The following is a 14005-nucleotide window of genomic DNA, read 5'->3' on the forward strand; positions in this document are numbered from 1 at the left end:
TTAGTCTGTGAGTTAGCTCGTTTATTATAATGCTAGTTTGTGGGTTAGTCTGTTAATGTCTGCTTACTGTAATGCTAGTTTGTTAGTTAGCATGCCTACTGCCATGATAGTCTGTGGCTTAGAGTGTTCACTATAATGCTAATCTCTTTAGTATAATGCTAGGTTGTGGTTTATCTTGTTTAATGCTAGTTTGTGGGTTAGCTTGCTTACAAAAATAATTTGTTCGCATGGAGATGGAATGAATGAGACTGACTGCCTCATAGTTATGAGCTACTCTGTAAAAACACCGCCGCACATTTCCACCCCTGGCAGCCTCACATTTGGACGTCATGCAGTTTTTAATCCCTTTTTTTGGCAAGTAAAATTAAGAGCTGTAGTTTTTCCCTTTATTATTTATCCTGCTCAGAAGGGAAAACAAAGCAATTCCTTTGTCTTTATTTCACATTTCTTAATTTCGTTTGTTTTTGTGTAAAGAATACTCCTCGTTTATGTGTCTACTTTTCATCTTTGGCTGATGTTAATTTAGATCCAAATGTGGGAGCTACAAAATACACCGACCAGGCATAACATTATGATGACCTGCCTAATATTGTGTTGGTCCCCCTTTTGCTGCCAAAACAGCCCTGTCCCATCATGCACTGTGTATTCTGACACCTTTCTATCAGAACAGGCATTCTACTTCAGCAATTTGAGTAACAGTAGCTCGTCTGTTGGATCGGATCACACGGGTCAGCCTTCGCTCCCCACGTGCATCAATGAACCTTGGCCACCCATGACCCCGTCGCCAGTTCACCACTGTTCCTTCCTTGAACCACTTTTGATAGATACTGACCACTGCAGACCGGGAACACCCCACAAGAGCTGCTGAGATGCTCTGATGCCCACAGCAACTTTGAGGACAAAAAGTTTACTTGATGCCTAATATATCCCACCCACTACCAGGTGCCATGATGAGGAGATCATCAGTATTAACAATCACCTCAGTGCTCATAATGTTATGCCTGATCGGTGTATGTAGCATAATCTCCTCACAGCATTAATTGTCATTGTGGAAAAGGAAAAGTTCAGTAGCAAAAAAACTTGTCTAAATATCCTCTTATTTGTTCAAATTCTCAGCAAAAAAAGAAGTTTAATTATATGTTAAATTATCAAAAGATTACTACATGTACTATGTTCATGCTAGCAAATAGTTTGTCATCTACTGTATCTATGTAGCTTTTAAAGCTAACTAGCAAATGAATTAATAGTTGTTTGTCTTCCAGTCTTGATGAGAACTAACTGCAAGTAGGAACACCATAGCATTGGTTCCAGGAATCATTCAAGCTAAATTATTCAAGCTAGTTTGAAAAAGCCAGTGGTTTGGATTTGTGGGAGGAAACCGGAGAACCCGAAGGAAACCCAGGAACCCTGGAGGTGCGACTCAGCATCTCTACACACACCAGGTTTTATGTACTTCCTATGAAATCCAGTAAAACCCCTCACTTTTCTTTGAACTCCTTCAAGTGTTTGTTGGTTTATTTTATTTTATTAATAAAAGTGAGTCCTTTAATCGAGAAAAATATCAAGCAAGCAAACACAAGAATGCTGAGCGTGCATAAGCGCTGCCGTTAGTCAGCATGATTTGTTTTTCAGCTCCGAACAGGCTGCTTGCAGCTTTAAAATGGCATATATCTTATTCATTTTGCTGAGGGTTTTGCTGACTTGTGTGAAGTTATGTGTGAGCTTTGATTTTGGCTTTGTGTGAAGACTTGAAGTTACATTTCATCAGTCAAAGAAGACAGGAAAAATGATTAAATCACAGATGTGGGTTATGGATCAGTTTGATTCATAGCTAATCAACCACTATATTGGCTAGTGCGATCATTCGAGTGTCATTTCATCTATATGTTGAGCTAGAACAGAATAGTTTGTGTCATAATCATATGACAAAGACTTTAATGATTCCAGGCTCATTCTATAGACTCACAACTATGAATACTGAATTCAGGACTCTAAAAGTCTAAAAAGATTCTATTGTTCTATTTGATTCTCAGTTCTATTTCACACAATTGAAATCTAGAGCAGATGACAGAAGAATCAGGACTAAGCAGGGAATTGCATATTGTGTTTGATTCAGGCCAGAATTTGATTCAGTGAATCACAGATTCGAAGTGATTTCATTCAAAGAATCAGGTGCATACAGTAGTAGGATTAGGCAAGGAATCACAAACTGGGTTTGATTCACTTCAGAAATTAATTCAGTGAATCAGAGAACAGATTTGATGAATTGCAAATGTTTTGATTCAATTCAACGATTCAGAGAAACAACTGTCCAGTAGAATTAACAAAGAATCACAAACAAGTCTGATTCAGTGAACCAGAGAACAACAGATTTGCAAACCAGTTTTTGGTTGGTTCAGACTCACACCAGTGAACAATGCAGAAAAGACTTGAAGAATCACTTTTTGGTTGAGATTTAGAGAGAATCATGAATCAGAGTTCATTCAATTCAGATTTGCACTATTTGATTCAGGTGAACCGTGAGACTTGCAAGTCAGGTTTCATTACCTTCAGTCTCACTACTGAACAGTGAACAAGAGGTCTGAGGCATTTGCTGTCGGGATAGATTCAGCTCTAACAGTGAAGCAGAGAACCAGATAATGAGAAAACCATGAGTACAGATTCATTCTGTCCAGACTTACATCACAGAACAGTAAACAAGAACTCCAATGAATCACTTCTTGGTCAGCTTCAATTAGGATTAGCTCTGTCTTGAAGAGTGAACCAGATAATGAGAGGACTGTGAGTCAGGTTTCATTCAATTCAGACTTTGCTATTTCATTCATGTGCTGTTTGATTCATGTGATCCACACAATCACATACTTGTGAGTCAGGCTTCATTAAGATCAGACTTGCACCACTGAACCAAGAACAAGAGTTCTGAAGAATCAATTGTCAGGAAAGATTCAGTTCTAACAGTGAACCAGAGAACCATAATGAGAGAATCATGAGACAGGTTTTGTTTAGTTCAGATTTGCACCAGTGAATTATGAACAAACAATTTGAAGAATCAATTGTCAGGTTGGATTCAGTTTAGAGCACAGTAATCCCCCATTTATCGCGGGGTTTATGTTCCAAAACCACCCGCGATAAATGAAAATCTACGATACACAGATGCCACCCCCAACTGCTTTTTTTTAATTGTTTAAGCCATAAATGACCACACTCTTTAAACACACACAGAAAACATTTGCAAGCATATAGTGAGATGAATGTTCGGTAAATTCGTAGAAATATCACATTTATAGTGAGTACTGTATGTATATATGTATGTTCCTTGCCAGAAGCCTTAGAAGGTGCAGAGCATTAGGGCGACATAATAGGGCTTGCAGAAAAACCTTAAAAATACAGCGTACACAGAACAAAACCAAACACTCCGGACAGAGATATGCGAAGAACTGGGATGCTGGAGAATTTCACTATAAGGTTTGCAGATACCGCGATATACTGGAAATTAGTTATGTTCCTAATAAAAATCCACCATATACCGCGATATATGAACCACGATATAGAGGAGGATTACTGTAATTATATTGAAGTTACAGTGACTCAGAGTCAGAGAAACAGATACCCAGAGAATCTTGAAGCAAGTTTCATTTGTTATTTGATTTAAGTGAACCTGAGAATCAAAGATTTGTGATTAAAGTTTCATTCAGTTACAACTTGCACCTTTAAATATTCTCATCTAAGCTTCAGGTCTTCGTAGCGAGAATCATGAGTCAGGCTGATTCAGTTCAGAATCAGACTCACACAATTTGGACACTGAACTGAAGAGACAAAGAGGTTTTAAAGTTGAACTAATAATGCACTTTGTTTTATTCAATAAAGATATTAAAAAAGAGTCAGAGGAGTGGCGCTTGTCCACAGGCATGACATCATCGCCCATTTAAGACAATGACATCATGCATGTGGATCACCAGAATTACATTTTTTATGAAAAAAAAAACCAAAACAAACAAACCCAACAGTCCATGAACAGCATAGTATCATCTAATAAATCTATTAGAAAGGTGCTTGTAATTCAACTCACATGATTTGGTTAAAAGAATCATGCAGTAAGTACAAAACATATCTGAATCATCCATTACTAATATCTCTGTGTTCTTTAAAAATCCGAACACTAATCCTTCTAAATTTAAGACTTCTAGATATACATTTAATGCAGAAAATTCTGTGTAGAATGTCCTGAAAAGACCATGAGCAAAGGATTAAAAAACAAATTAAAGATCTCCATGGAAATTTTATTGCTGCAAAAAAATATTATAAAAAATAACTCTCATAATTTAGACTTAGTGTCATGTCTGTTTATATGCAAATATACTTTTTCTACTGACATGACTGCCTGCTCATTCTAACAAGCAGAAGCCACACTTGAGTCTATTGAAAGCTAAGACCAACCGATTGAACAAGTAGAATCAGCTGCACAAATACTGGCACACTGTGGACAAGATTGAATACCCCTGACCTGTGTGAAGTCAGTAAGTACAGAAGAATTTTCTACTCCAAGGACTGATGATGCTGATGTAGCAGGATTTTCTCAGGAAAAATGCGGCTTCACTGGGACCTCCCATTACAATTGACCATGTAAATATGGTCTAGATCACTCTTGTTATACTGCTCAAACACATGAAACCACTAGGGATGTTTTCTATAGGAGAGTCTTGTAACAGGACCTTTAAACGAAATACACTGTGTTTTCTAGGGCAGTTCTGAAAGAAATAGGACATTAGGGAACAAGTTCCTCCAGAGAACTTTTCATCAACTTTAAGATAGCCAAAGAAGTTTTATGTAGCTCTTTAATGTATAACGACTGACAAAATAAAAACAAAACAGAATCAGAAGAAGTGATCATTCTCTTCAAGGAACAAATTTAAAAAGGCCATTGTTTCAACTTGGAAGTGGTTCTCCCACATGTACAGGGGGCTTGGCCAGAGTCCCATCTATCTGGCATTCCATACTGGGAAGCTGCTCAGATTTCCTCAGATGTCTTTCCAGATTTTGTCCCAGCAGGAAGTGACCAGACAGGTATCCAGTGACTACCTGCCAAGAGACAAAAGTGGAACTCTATTTTGGAGTTTCTCCAGTGGAAAGCTGACTGAACAGATGAGAGGATAGGAGGCAATTGGAGACAGAGGATATTCTTGGAATATAAAAAAGATTTGTGGAAAAAACTTTAACAATGCTTTATAAGAATGGCTGGGAGCATCAGTGATATGAACATCGGGTAAATCAACCAACTGGAGTTGAGAATAGTATAAGAAAGTCCAGGAGCATGCAGGTGTGATTAATGATTGATACCTTTTGCACCATCATCTGGATCTATGGTGCACCAGATGACTGTATGAAAACACACACCATGCAGTGACATACTGTAGGTGGCGAGCTTCAAGGACTTTACAGATAGAATACCATTTTCCTTTGCTGTGATTAAAGCTACACTATATTGCCAAAAGTATTCGCTCACCTGCCTTGACTCGCATATGAACTTAAGTGACATCCCATTCCTAATCCATAGGGTTCAATATGACGTCGGTCCACCCTTTGCAGCTATAACAGCTTCAACTCTTCTGGGAAGGCTGTCCACAAAGTTTAGGAGTGTGTTTATGGGAATTTTTGACCATTCTTCCAGAAGCGCATTTGTGAGGTCACACACTGATGTTGGACGAGAAGGCCTGGCTCTCAGTCTCCGCTCTAATTCATCCCAAAGGTGTTCTATCGGGTTGAGGTCAGGACTCTGTGCAGGCCAGTCAAGTTCATCCACACCAGACTCTGTCATCCATGTCTTTATGGACCTTGCTTTGTGCACTGGTGCACAGTCATGTTGGAAGAGGAAGGGGCCAGCTCCAAACTGTTCCCACAAAGTTGGGAGCATGGAATTGTCCAAAATGTCTTGGTATGCTGAAGCATTCAGAGTTCCTTTCACTGGAACTAAGGGGCCAAGCCCAGCTCCTGAAAAACAACCCCACACCATAATCTCCCCTCCACCAAACTTTACACTTCGCACAATGCAGTCAGACAAGTACTGTTCTCCTGGCAACCGCCAAACCCAGACTCGTCCATCAGATTGCCAGATGGAGAAGCGCGATTCGTCACTCCAGAGAACGCGTCTCCACTGCTCTAGAGTCCAGTGGCGGCGTGCTTTACACCACTGCATCCGACGCTTTGCATTGCACTTGGTGATGTATGGCTTGGCTGCAGCTGCTCGGCCATGGAAACCCATTCCGTGCAGCTCTCTGCGCACTGTTCTTGAGCTAATCTGAAGGCCACATGAAGTTTGGAGGTCTGTAGCGATTGACTCTGCAGAAAGTTGGCGACCTCTTCGCACTATGCGCCTCAGCATCCGCTGACCCCGCTCCGTCAGCTTACGTGGCCTACCACTTTGTGGCTGAGTTACTGTCGTTCCCAAACACTTCCACGTTCTTATAATACAGCTGACAGTTGACTGTGGAATATTTAGGAGCGAGGAAATTTCACGACTGGATTTGTTGCACAGGTGGCATCCTATCACAGTTCCACGCTGGAATTCACTGATCTCCTGAGAGCGACCCATTCTTTCACAAATGTTTGTAAAAACAGTCTGCATGCCTAGGTGCTTGATTTTATACACCTGTGGCCATGGAAGTGATTGGAACACCTGATTCTGATTATTTGGATGGGTGAGCGAATACTTTTGGCAATATAGTGTATATGGAGTTATGTAGTAACTGAAATTTTGGAGTAAGACCACACACTTTTAATTCCATCTTCTTCCATCGGCATCTTGACATGTTTTCCTTACTATTCAATTTAATTTTCAATAAAAAAATTTTGTATAATGGACATGACAATGGACATTGGCTCAAAGCAGCTTCACATAAGTAAAAAATTATAAAGTTTAAAGTTATTTACCTCTAATATTTATCCCAAATAAGCAAGCCTAAGGCGACGGTGACAAGGAAAAACTCCCTGAGATGATATGAAGAAGAAACCTTGACAGTAACCAGGCTCAGAAGGGAACCCATCCTTATTTGGGTGACACTGGACAGTCAATGATGTAAATGTAAATAGTTATCTTTCTTCATCAGTCCATAGTCACTTGGAATTGTGCAACCAAGAGCTTCTGAGGAATTAATAGGTCAGCATAATTTATGCAACAAAACTAAATTATTCAACAAAACTTCTAGCCAAGAGTCTTTAAGGGGGGTCTATCTAGCGCAAAGCATAGTGCAAAACTGGTTGTGTTGTATGCATTGGAGTGACAGTGAAATGTCTCTAAGCTGTCAATCACAGTGACTCTAGCCAATCGTGGGCATCTGTGAGGATGCAGATGGGGATAGAAAGCACTTTCCTCTGAGTGGGTTATGTTGCCACAAGATGCTGCTTGAGAAGAAGTTAGAAAAGCTGTAACTGGATGGCTCTCATGTGCCTATGCTGAAGCTGTAACAAGGGCTCAAACAGAGGCAGGCCATGATGACACAAGTGCAAGAGGTTCTTCTAAACTATAAACATTTCAAGAAAGCAAGTCTAGAACAGAACAGGCTCAGCACACTAAGCTTGGCAAAACAAAACTCTAGGCTAGGTTGCTACAAGACTAAACAAAAAGAAATATTGGGCATAACAGGCAAGGTATAGGAATCAGAATACTATCTGTGTAATGCTTGGCAGCATCAGGGATAAAGACACACTAAATATATACTTTGCAAACACTATCACATATGAGGGTTTAAATAAGAACATCAATTAAGAACAAAACTGAATACAATAAGGACAAATGTGGACAATCAGAAATAACATCAAAGGGGCAGAGACAGGACAGAAGGTACAGGGCAAAGTAAATAAACATGGAAATTGTAACAGACACTGATCAGCTGTAATATTATGACTACCTGCCTAATATTGTGTTGGTCCCCCTTTTCCTGCCAAAACAGCCCTGACCCAATGAGGCATGGACTCCAATAGATACCCAAAGGTGTGCTGTGGTATTTGGCACCAAAATGTTAGCAGCAGACCCTTTAAGTCCTGTAAGTTGAGAAATGGGGCCTCCATGCATCTGACTTGTTTGTCCAGCAGATCCCACAGATGATCAATTGGATTGAAATCTTGGGAATTTGGAGGCCAAGTCAACACCTCAAACCTGTTGTTGTGCTCATCAAGGGAATACTGTTTCCATGAAAGGTTGTACATGGTCTGTAACAATGCTTAGGTACATGTCAAAGTAACATCCACATGGATGGCAGAACCCGAGGTTTCCCAGCAGAACATTGCCCAAAGCATGACACTGCTTTGTGTCTGCCGGCTTGCCTTCTTTCCATAGTGCATCCTGGTGCCTGGTGCCTGGTGCCACCTTACCCCAGGTAAGTGACGCACACTCACCCGGCTATCCATGTGATGTAAAAGAAAACATGATTCATCAGACCAGGCCACCTTCTTCCATTGCTCTGCGGTCCAGTTCTAATGCTCACGTGCCCATTGTTGCCGCTTTCGATGGTGCACATGGGCCCCCTGACTGGTCTGCAGCTATGTAGCCCCAAACACAACAAATTGCAATGCACTGTGTATTCTGACACCTTTCTATCAGAAACAGCATTAACTTTTTCAGCAATTTGAGCAACAGCAGCTTGCCTGTTGGATCGGATCACATAGGCCAGCCTTCACTACCCACGTGCATCAATGAGCCTTGGCTGCCTATGACCCTGTCGCCGGTTCACCACTGGTCCTTTTTTGGACCACTTATGATAGATACTGGCCACTGCAGCCCGGGAACACCCCATAAGAGCTGCAGTTTTGGAGATGCTCTGATCCTGTCATCTAACCATCACAATTTGGCCCTTGTCAAACTCGCTCAAATCCTTACGCTTGTCCATTTTTCCTGCTTCTAACACATCAAATTTGAGGACAAAATGTTTACTTGCTGCTTAATATATCCCACCCACGAACAGGTGCCATGATGAGGGGATAATCAGTGTTATTCACTTCACCTGTCAGTGGTCATAATGTTATGGCTGACCAGGGTAAATCGAAAACACATGTAAATTAACTTGTGCTACCATTGAGAGACAGAAGAACATGATAGCTTTTGTCCTTTCTGGTTGGTAGCTATTGTCTGAGAGAGCTGATAGTGGGTGGGCCAAGGCTAAAAAAATGGGGAAGTTTAAATATGTTAAGGATATTCTGAGAGTGCAGAAAAAATGAATGGTGAAACCTTATGCTTTTTTGGAATGATTGAAGTCCTAGTTCCTGGTATCAAGGGTTATTGGAAGGGTGTTGCAAAACCAGAATAGCTCTCTCTCTGTCTCCATACAGTTAAAATCCCCAATAAGCATAGAATTTTTGAATAAAAATGGAACAACCCTAAAGCACACAATGTGTCGACAGATTCCTGGTAGCCCACAAAAACTTGCTTTGGTGAACACACAGCTTGGATGTGAAGTAAATAAAAAAGCTCGGCTGGTGGTTCAGTTCTTTGGCAGGCAGCAGAACTGCCAGCTGCTTTTGGAAAAGCCTCTGTGCCTAATGCCAGCTGAGCAAATCCAACTCCTAATTGTGCCAGAACTTGTGGTAATGGAAAAGTAATGATGCTTAATTGTATTTTGATTAACTTTTTTTGCAACTCTGTGTACAGACATGTGAACAGTTGGCTGGGGTATTTCATAGAGTAGGATGTGTACAGGCAAGCCAAATCAAAACCTTCAGATCATAATCTCATGTATGGTCAGATGAAAAGTAGAGGGGTCTAGGGGGTATCATGGTTCAACTGGTTGTCCGGCTGGAATACAGCGACAACATCCAAAAACATCCTTTGATTTTTCAATTAACTGTATCTACATTGGCTCCTGCTAATGTCATGTGCTTCTAGTTCAGGCTGGAACCATCTTCAAGCTGTGGACAATCTGCCTAGGGGTTCATTCCCATCCTGTCCTTGCTGTTGCACATCAGGAGTGGCAACTGTTGTGTGGCCTAGTAAATCTATAGACCGGGGTAGTGTGGTGTAGTGAAAGCACAGTGCAGTGTAGTCAAACCATAGTGTAGTGTAATGCCAGACAGTCAAACCATAGTGCGAGGTAGTGAATCCATAGTCGGAATTGTTAAAACATTGTGTGGGGTAGTGAGACCATATTGCAGTCTAGTGTGGCTATAGTGCAGGAAAGTACAGGAGCCAATCCACAGTATAATGTAGTGAAACCATAGTGTGGGGTAGTCAAACCATAGAGTGGTGTAGTGAAACCATTGCACAGCATGATGAAATGATGTGCGGGATAGTGAAATCATAGTGCAGGGTAGTGAATCCATAGTATAGGGTAGTGAAACAGTACTGTGGGGTAGTCAAACCATAGTGCAGGGCAGTGAAACCATAATTCTCTGTAGTGAAACAGTACTGTGGGGTAGTCATAGTACAGTAGGGGGGGCAGTGGTGGCTCAAGTGGTTAAGGCTCTGGGTCGTTGACCGGAAGATTAGGGGTTCAAGCCCCAGCACCGTCAACTGCCACTGTTGGGCCCTTGAGCAAGGCCCTTAACCCTCCCTGCTCCAGGGGCGCCGTATCATGGCTGACCCTGTGCTCTGACCCCAACCTCCAAGGATGGGATATGTGCTGTAATGTATATGTGACAAATAAAGGCTGTTTCATTTCATTTCTGTTTCAGTATGGGGTAATGAGTTATACATAGGTATGGGGTGGTTACATAGGTACATAAGGGTAGTCAAACAATAGTGCAGCGTAAGGTAGTTAAACCATAGTGCAGGGTTGTCACACCATAGTGTGAGATAGTTAAACCATAGTGCAGGTAGTTAAGTCATTGGGAAGTATAGTCACACTATAGTGTGGGTAGTTAAACCATAGTGCAGGGTAGTCACACCATAGTGCGAAGTAGTTAAATCATTGTGAGGTATAGTCACACTATAGTGCGGGTAGTTAAACCATAGTGAGGAGTGGTCTTACCATAGTGTGAGGTAGTTAAACCATAGTGCAGGGTTGTCACACTATAGTGCGAGGTAGTTAAACCATACTGCAAGGTAGTCACACCATAGTGCGAGGTAGTTAAACCATAGTGCAGGGTAGTCACACCATAGTGTGAGTTAGTTAAACCATAGTGCAGGGTAGTCACACCATAGTGTGAGGTAGTTAAACCATAGTGCAGGGTAGTCACACCATAGTGTGAGGTAGTTAAACCATAGTGCAGGGTAGTCACACCATAGTGTGAGGTAGTTAAACCATAGTGCAGGGTAGTCACACCATAGTGCGAGGTAGTTAAACCATAGTGCAGGGTAGTCACACCATAGTGCGAGGTAGTTAAACCATAGTGCAAGGTAGTCACACCATAGTGCAGGGTAGTCACACCATAGTGTGAGGTGGTTAAACCATAGTGCAGGGTAGTCACACCATAGTGTGAGGTAGTTAAACCATAGTGCAGGGTAGTCACACCATAGTGCAGGGTAGTCACACCATAGTGTGAGGTAGTTAAACCATAGTGCAGGGTAGCCACACCATAGTGTGAGTTAGTTAAACCATAGTGCAGGGTAGTCACACCATAGTGTGAGGTAGTTAAGTCATTGTGAGGTATAGTCACACTATAGTGCGGGTAGTTAAACCATAGTGCAGGGTAGTCACACCATAGTGTGAGGTAGTTAAACCATAGTGCAGGGTAGTCACACCATAGTGTGAGGTAGTTAAACCATAGTGCAGGGTAGTCACACCATAGTGCGAGGTAGTTAAACCATAGTGCAAGGTAGTCAAACCATAGTGCAGGGTAGTCACACCATAGTGCGAGGTAGTTAAACCATAGTGCAGGGTAGTCACACCATAGTGCGAGGTAGTTAAACCATAGTGCAGGGTAGTCACACCATAGTGCGAGGTAGTTAAACCATAGTGCAGGGTAGTCACACCATAGTGCGAGGTAGTTAAACCATAGTGCAAGGTAGTCAAACCATAGTGCAGGGTAGTCACACCATAGTGTGAGGTAGTTAAACCATTGTGAGGTATAGTCACACTATAGTGCGGCTAGTTAAACCATAGTGAGGGGTGGTCTCACCATAGTGTGAGGTAGTTAAACCATAGTGCAGGGTAGTCACACCATAGTGCGAGGTAGTTAAACCATAGTGCAAGGTAGTCAAACCATAGTGCAGGGTAGTCACACCATAGTGTGAGGTAGTTAAATCATTGTGAGGTATAGTCACACTATAGTGCGGCTAGTTAAACCATAGTGAGGGGTGGTCTCACCATAGTGTGAGGTAGTTAAACCATAGTGCAAGGTAGTCACACCATAGTGCGAGGTAGTTAAATCATTGTGAGGTATAGTTACACTATAGTGCAGGTACTTAAACCATAGTGCAGGGTAGTCACACCATAGTACGAGGTAGTTAAATCATTGTGAGGTATAGTTACACTATAGTGCAGGTACTTAAACCATAGTGCAGGGTAGTCACACCATAGTGCGAGGTAGTTAAATCATTGTGAGGTATAGTTACACTATAGTGCAGGTACTTAAACCATAGTGCAGGGTAGTCACACCATAGTGCCAGGTAGTTAAACCATAGTGTAGGGTAGTCACACCATAGTGCAGAGTAGTCAAACCACAGTATGGGGTAATGAGACCATAGTGCGGGCTAGTGTGACAATAGTTCGTGGTAGTCAATACATAGTGCAGAGTAGTCAAACCATAGTGCGGGGTAGCCAATGCACAGTGCAGGGTAGTGAAACCATAGTTCGGGGTAGTGAAACAGTAGTGTGGTTAGTCAAACCATAGAGCAGTGTAGTTAAACCTGAGTGTTGGATTGTGAGACCATAATGCAGGATAGTCAAACCACAGTATATAGTAGTGAGACCATAGTGCAGGCTAGTGTAACAATAGATCGGGGTTGTCATACCATAGTGCAGGGTAGCCAATGCACAGTGTGGCGTAGTGAATCCATAGGTCGGGGTAGTGAAACAGTAGTGTGGGATAGTTAATCCATAGTGCAGCGTAGTGAAACCAGAGTGCGGGATACTTAGATCAGAGTGCGGGCTAGTGCAAAAATAGTGCAGGGTAGTCAAAACATAGCATGGGGTAGTCACACCATAGTGCGGAGTAGTCACACTGTAGTAGTCACACAGTATAATCAAACTACACTGTTGTCAAGATATTGCGTATATTTATATAAATATAGAAAAGTACTATTTATATAGAGTAATGAGTGTGTGATCACTGATCAGTCTACTCACATCTGTTTTTGTTACCCAATTAGTTGCTCAATAACAAGGTGTGTGTGTGTGTGTGTGTGATTTCTTTCTCATGTACAGATTCAGTGTTATAGGAAATTCAACACAAGGTTAATCTCTAACCCTTAAACTCAGAAAGCTTACTCAGCCCTCACACACACACGTACACACACTTTCACTCCAAAATATGTGTAAAGTATTTGTGTATCTGCTCTAGCAGCGTTCTTAAATGCTGCGTAACTCTTATAGCACTATTGATTGTGATTGGTCAGAGGGTGTTGATGAATTTTCTAGAACAGCAGCTCTGAAATTAGTAGAGAGGCAAATCACAAGTTGATATCAATGTGCTTGTTCTGATGCGTTATTGTTTCTATAGTAACAGCTCATTCACAGGGACTCGTATGGCAGATGTGCTGCATAACTGAATTAAAAAACTTTGACATGGAGAATGTAAAATATCTGTAAGGACACAGTTATTTCACATTTATGTCTCCAGTGTCAGCACTTTGTAGCAGCCAGAGGTAAACATCATCTTTTCAACATCATCAGAACAGAGAATTTTACTCTCTGTGGTTTTTTGGCTTATTTACTTTAAGAGGAGAGAAGAACCAGAGTACTTATTACCTTGTTAATCTACCTTGTAGGTAGAGATCAATTAATCAATCAGTCAATGAATCAATGAATGAATGAATCAATATGTCTATCTATCTATCTATCTATCTATCTATCTATCTATCTATCTATCTATCTATCTATCTATCTATCTATCTATCTGAAATAACAAGCTGATTTAC

This window comes from Hemibagrus wyckioides, linkage group LG17 (assembly GCF_019097595.1).
Source record: "Hemibagrus wyckioides isolate EC202008001 linkage group LG17, SWU_Hwy_1.0, whole genome shotgun sequence".
NCBI lineage: Eukaryota > Metazoa > Chordata > Actinopteri > Siluriformes > Bagridae > Hemibagrus > Hemibagrus wyckioides.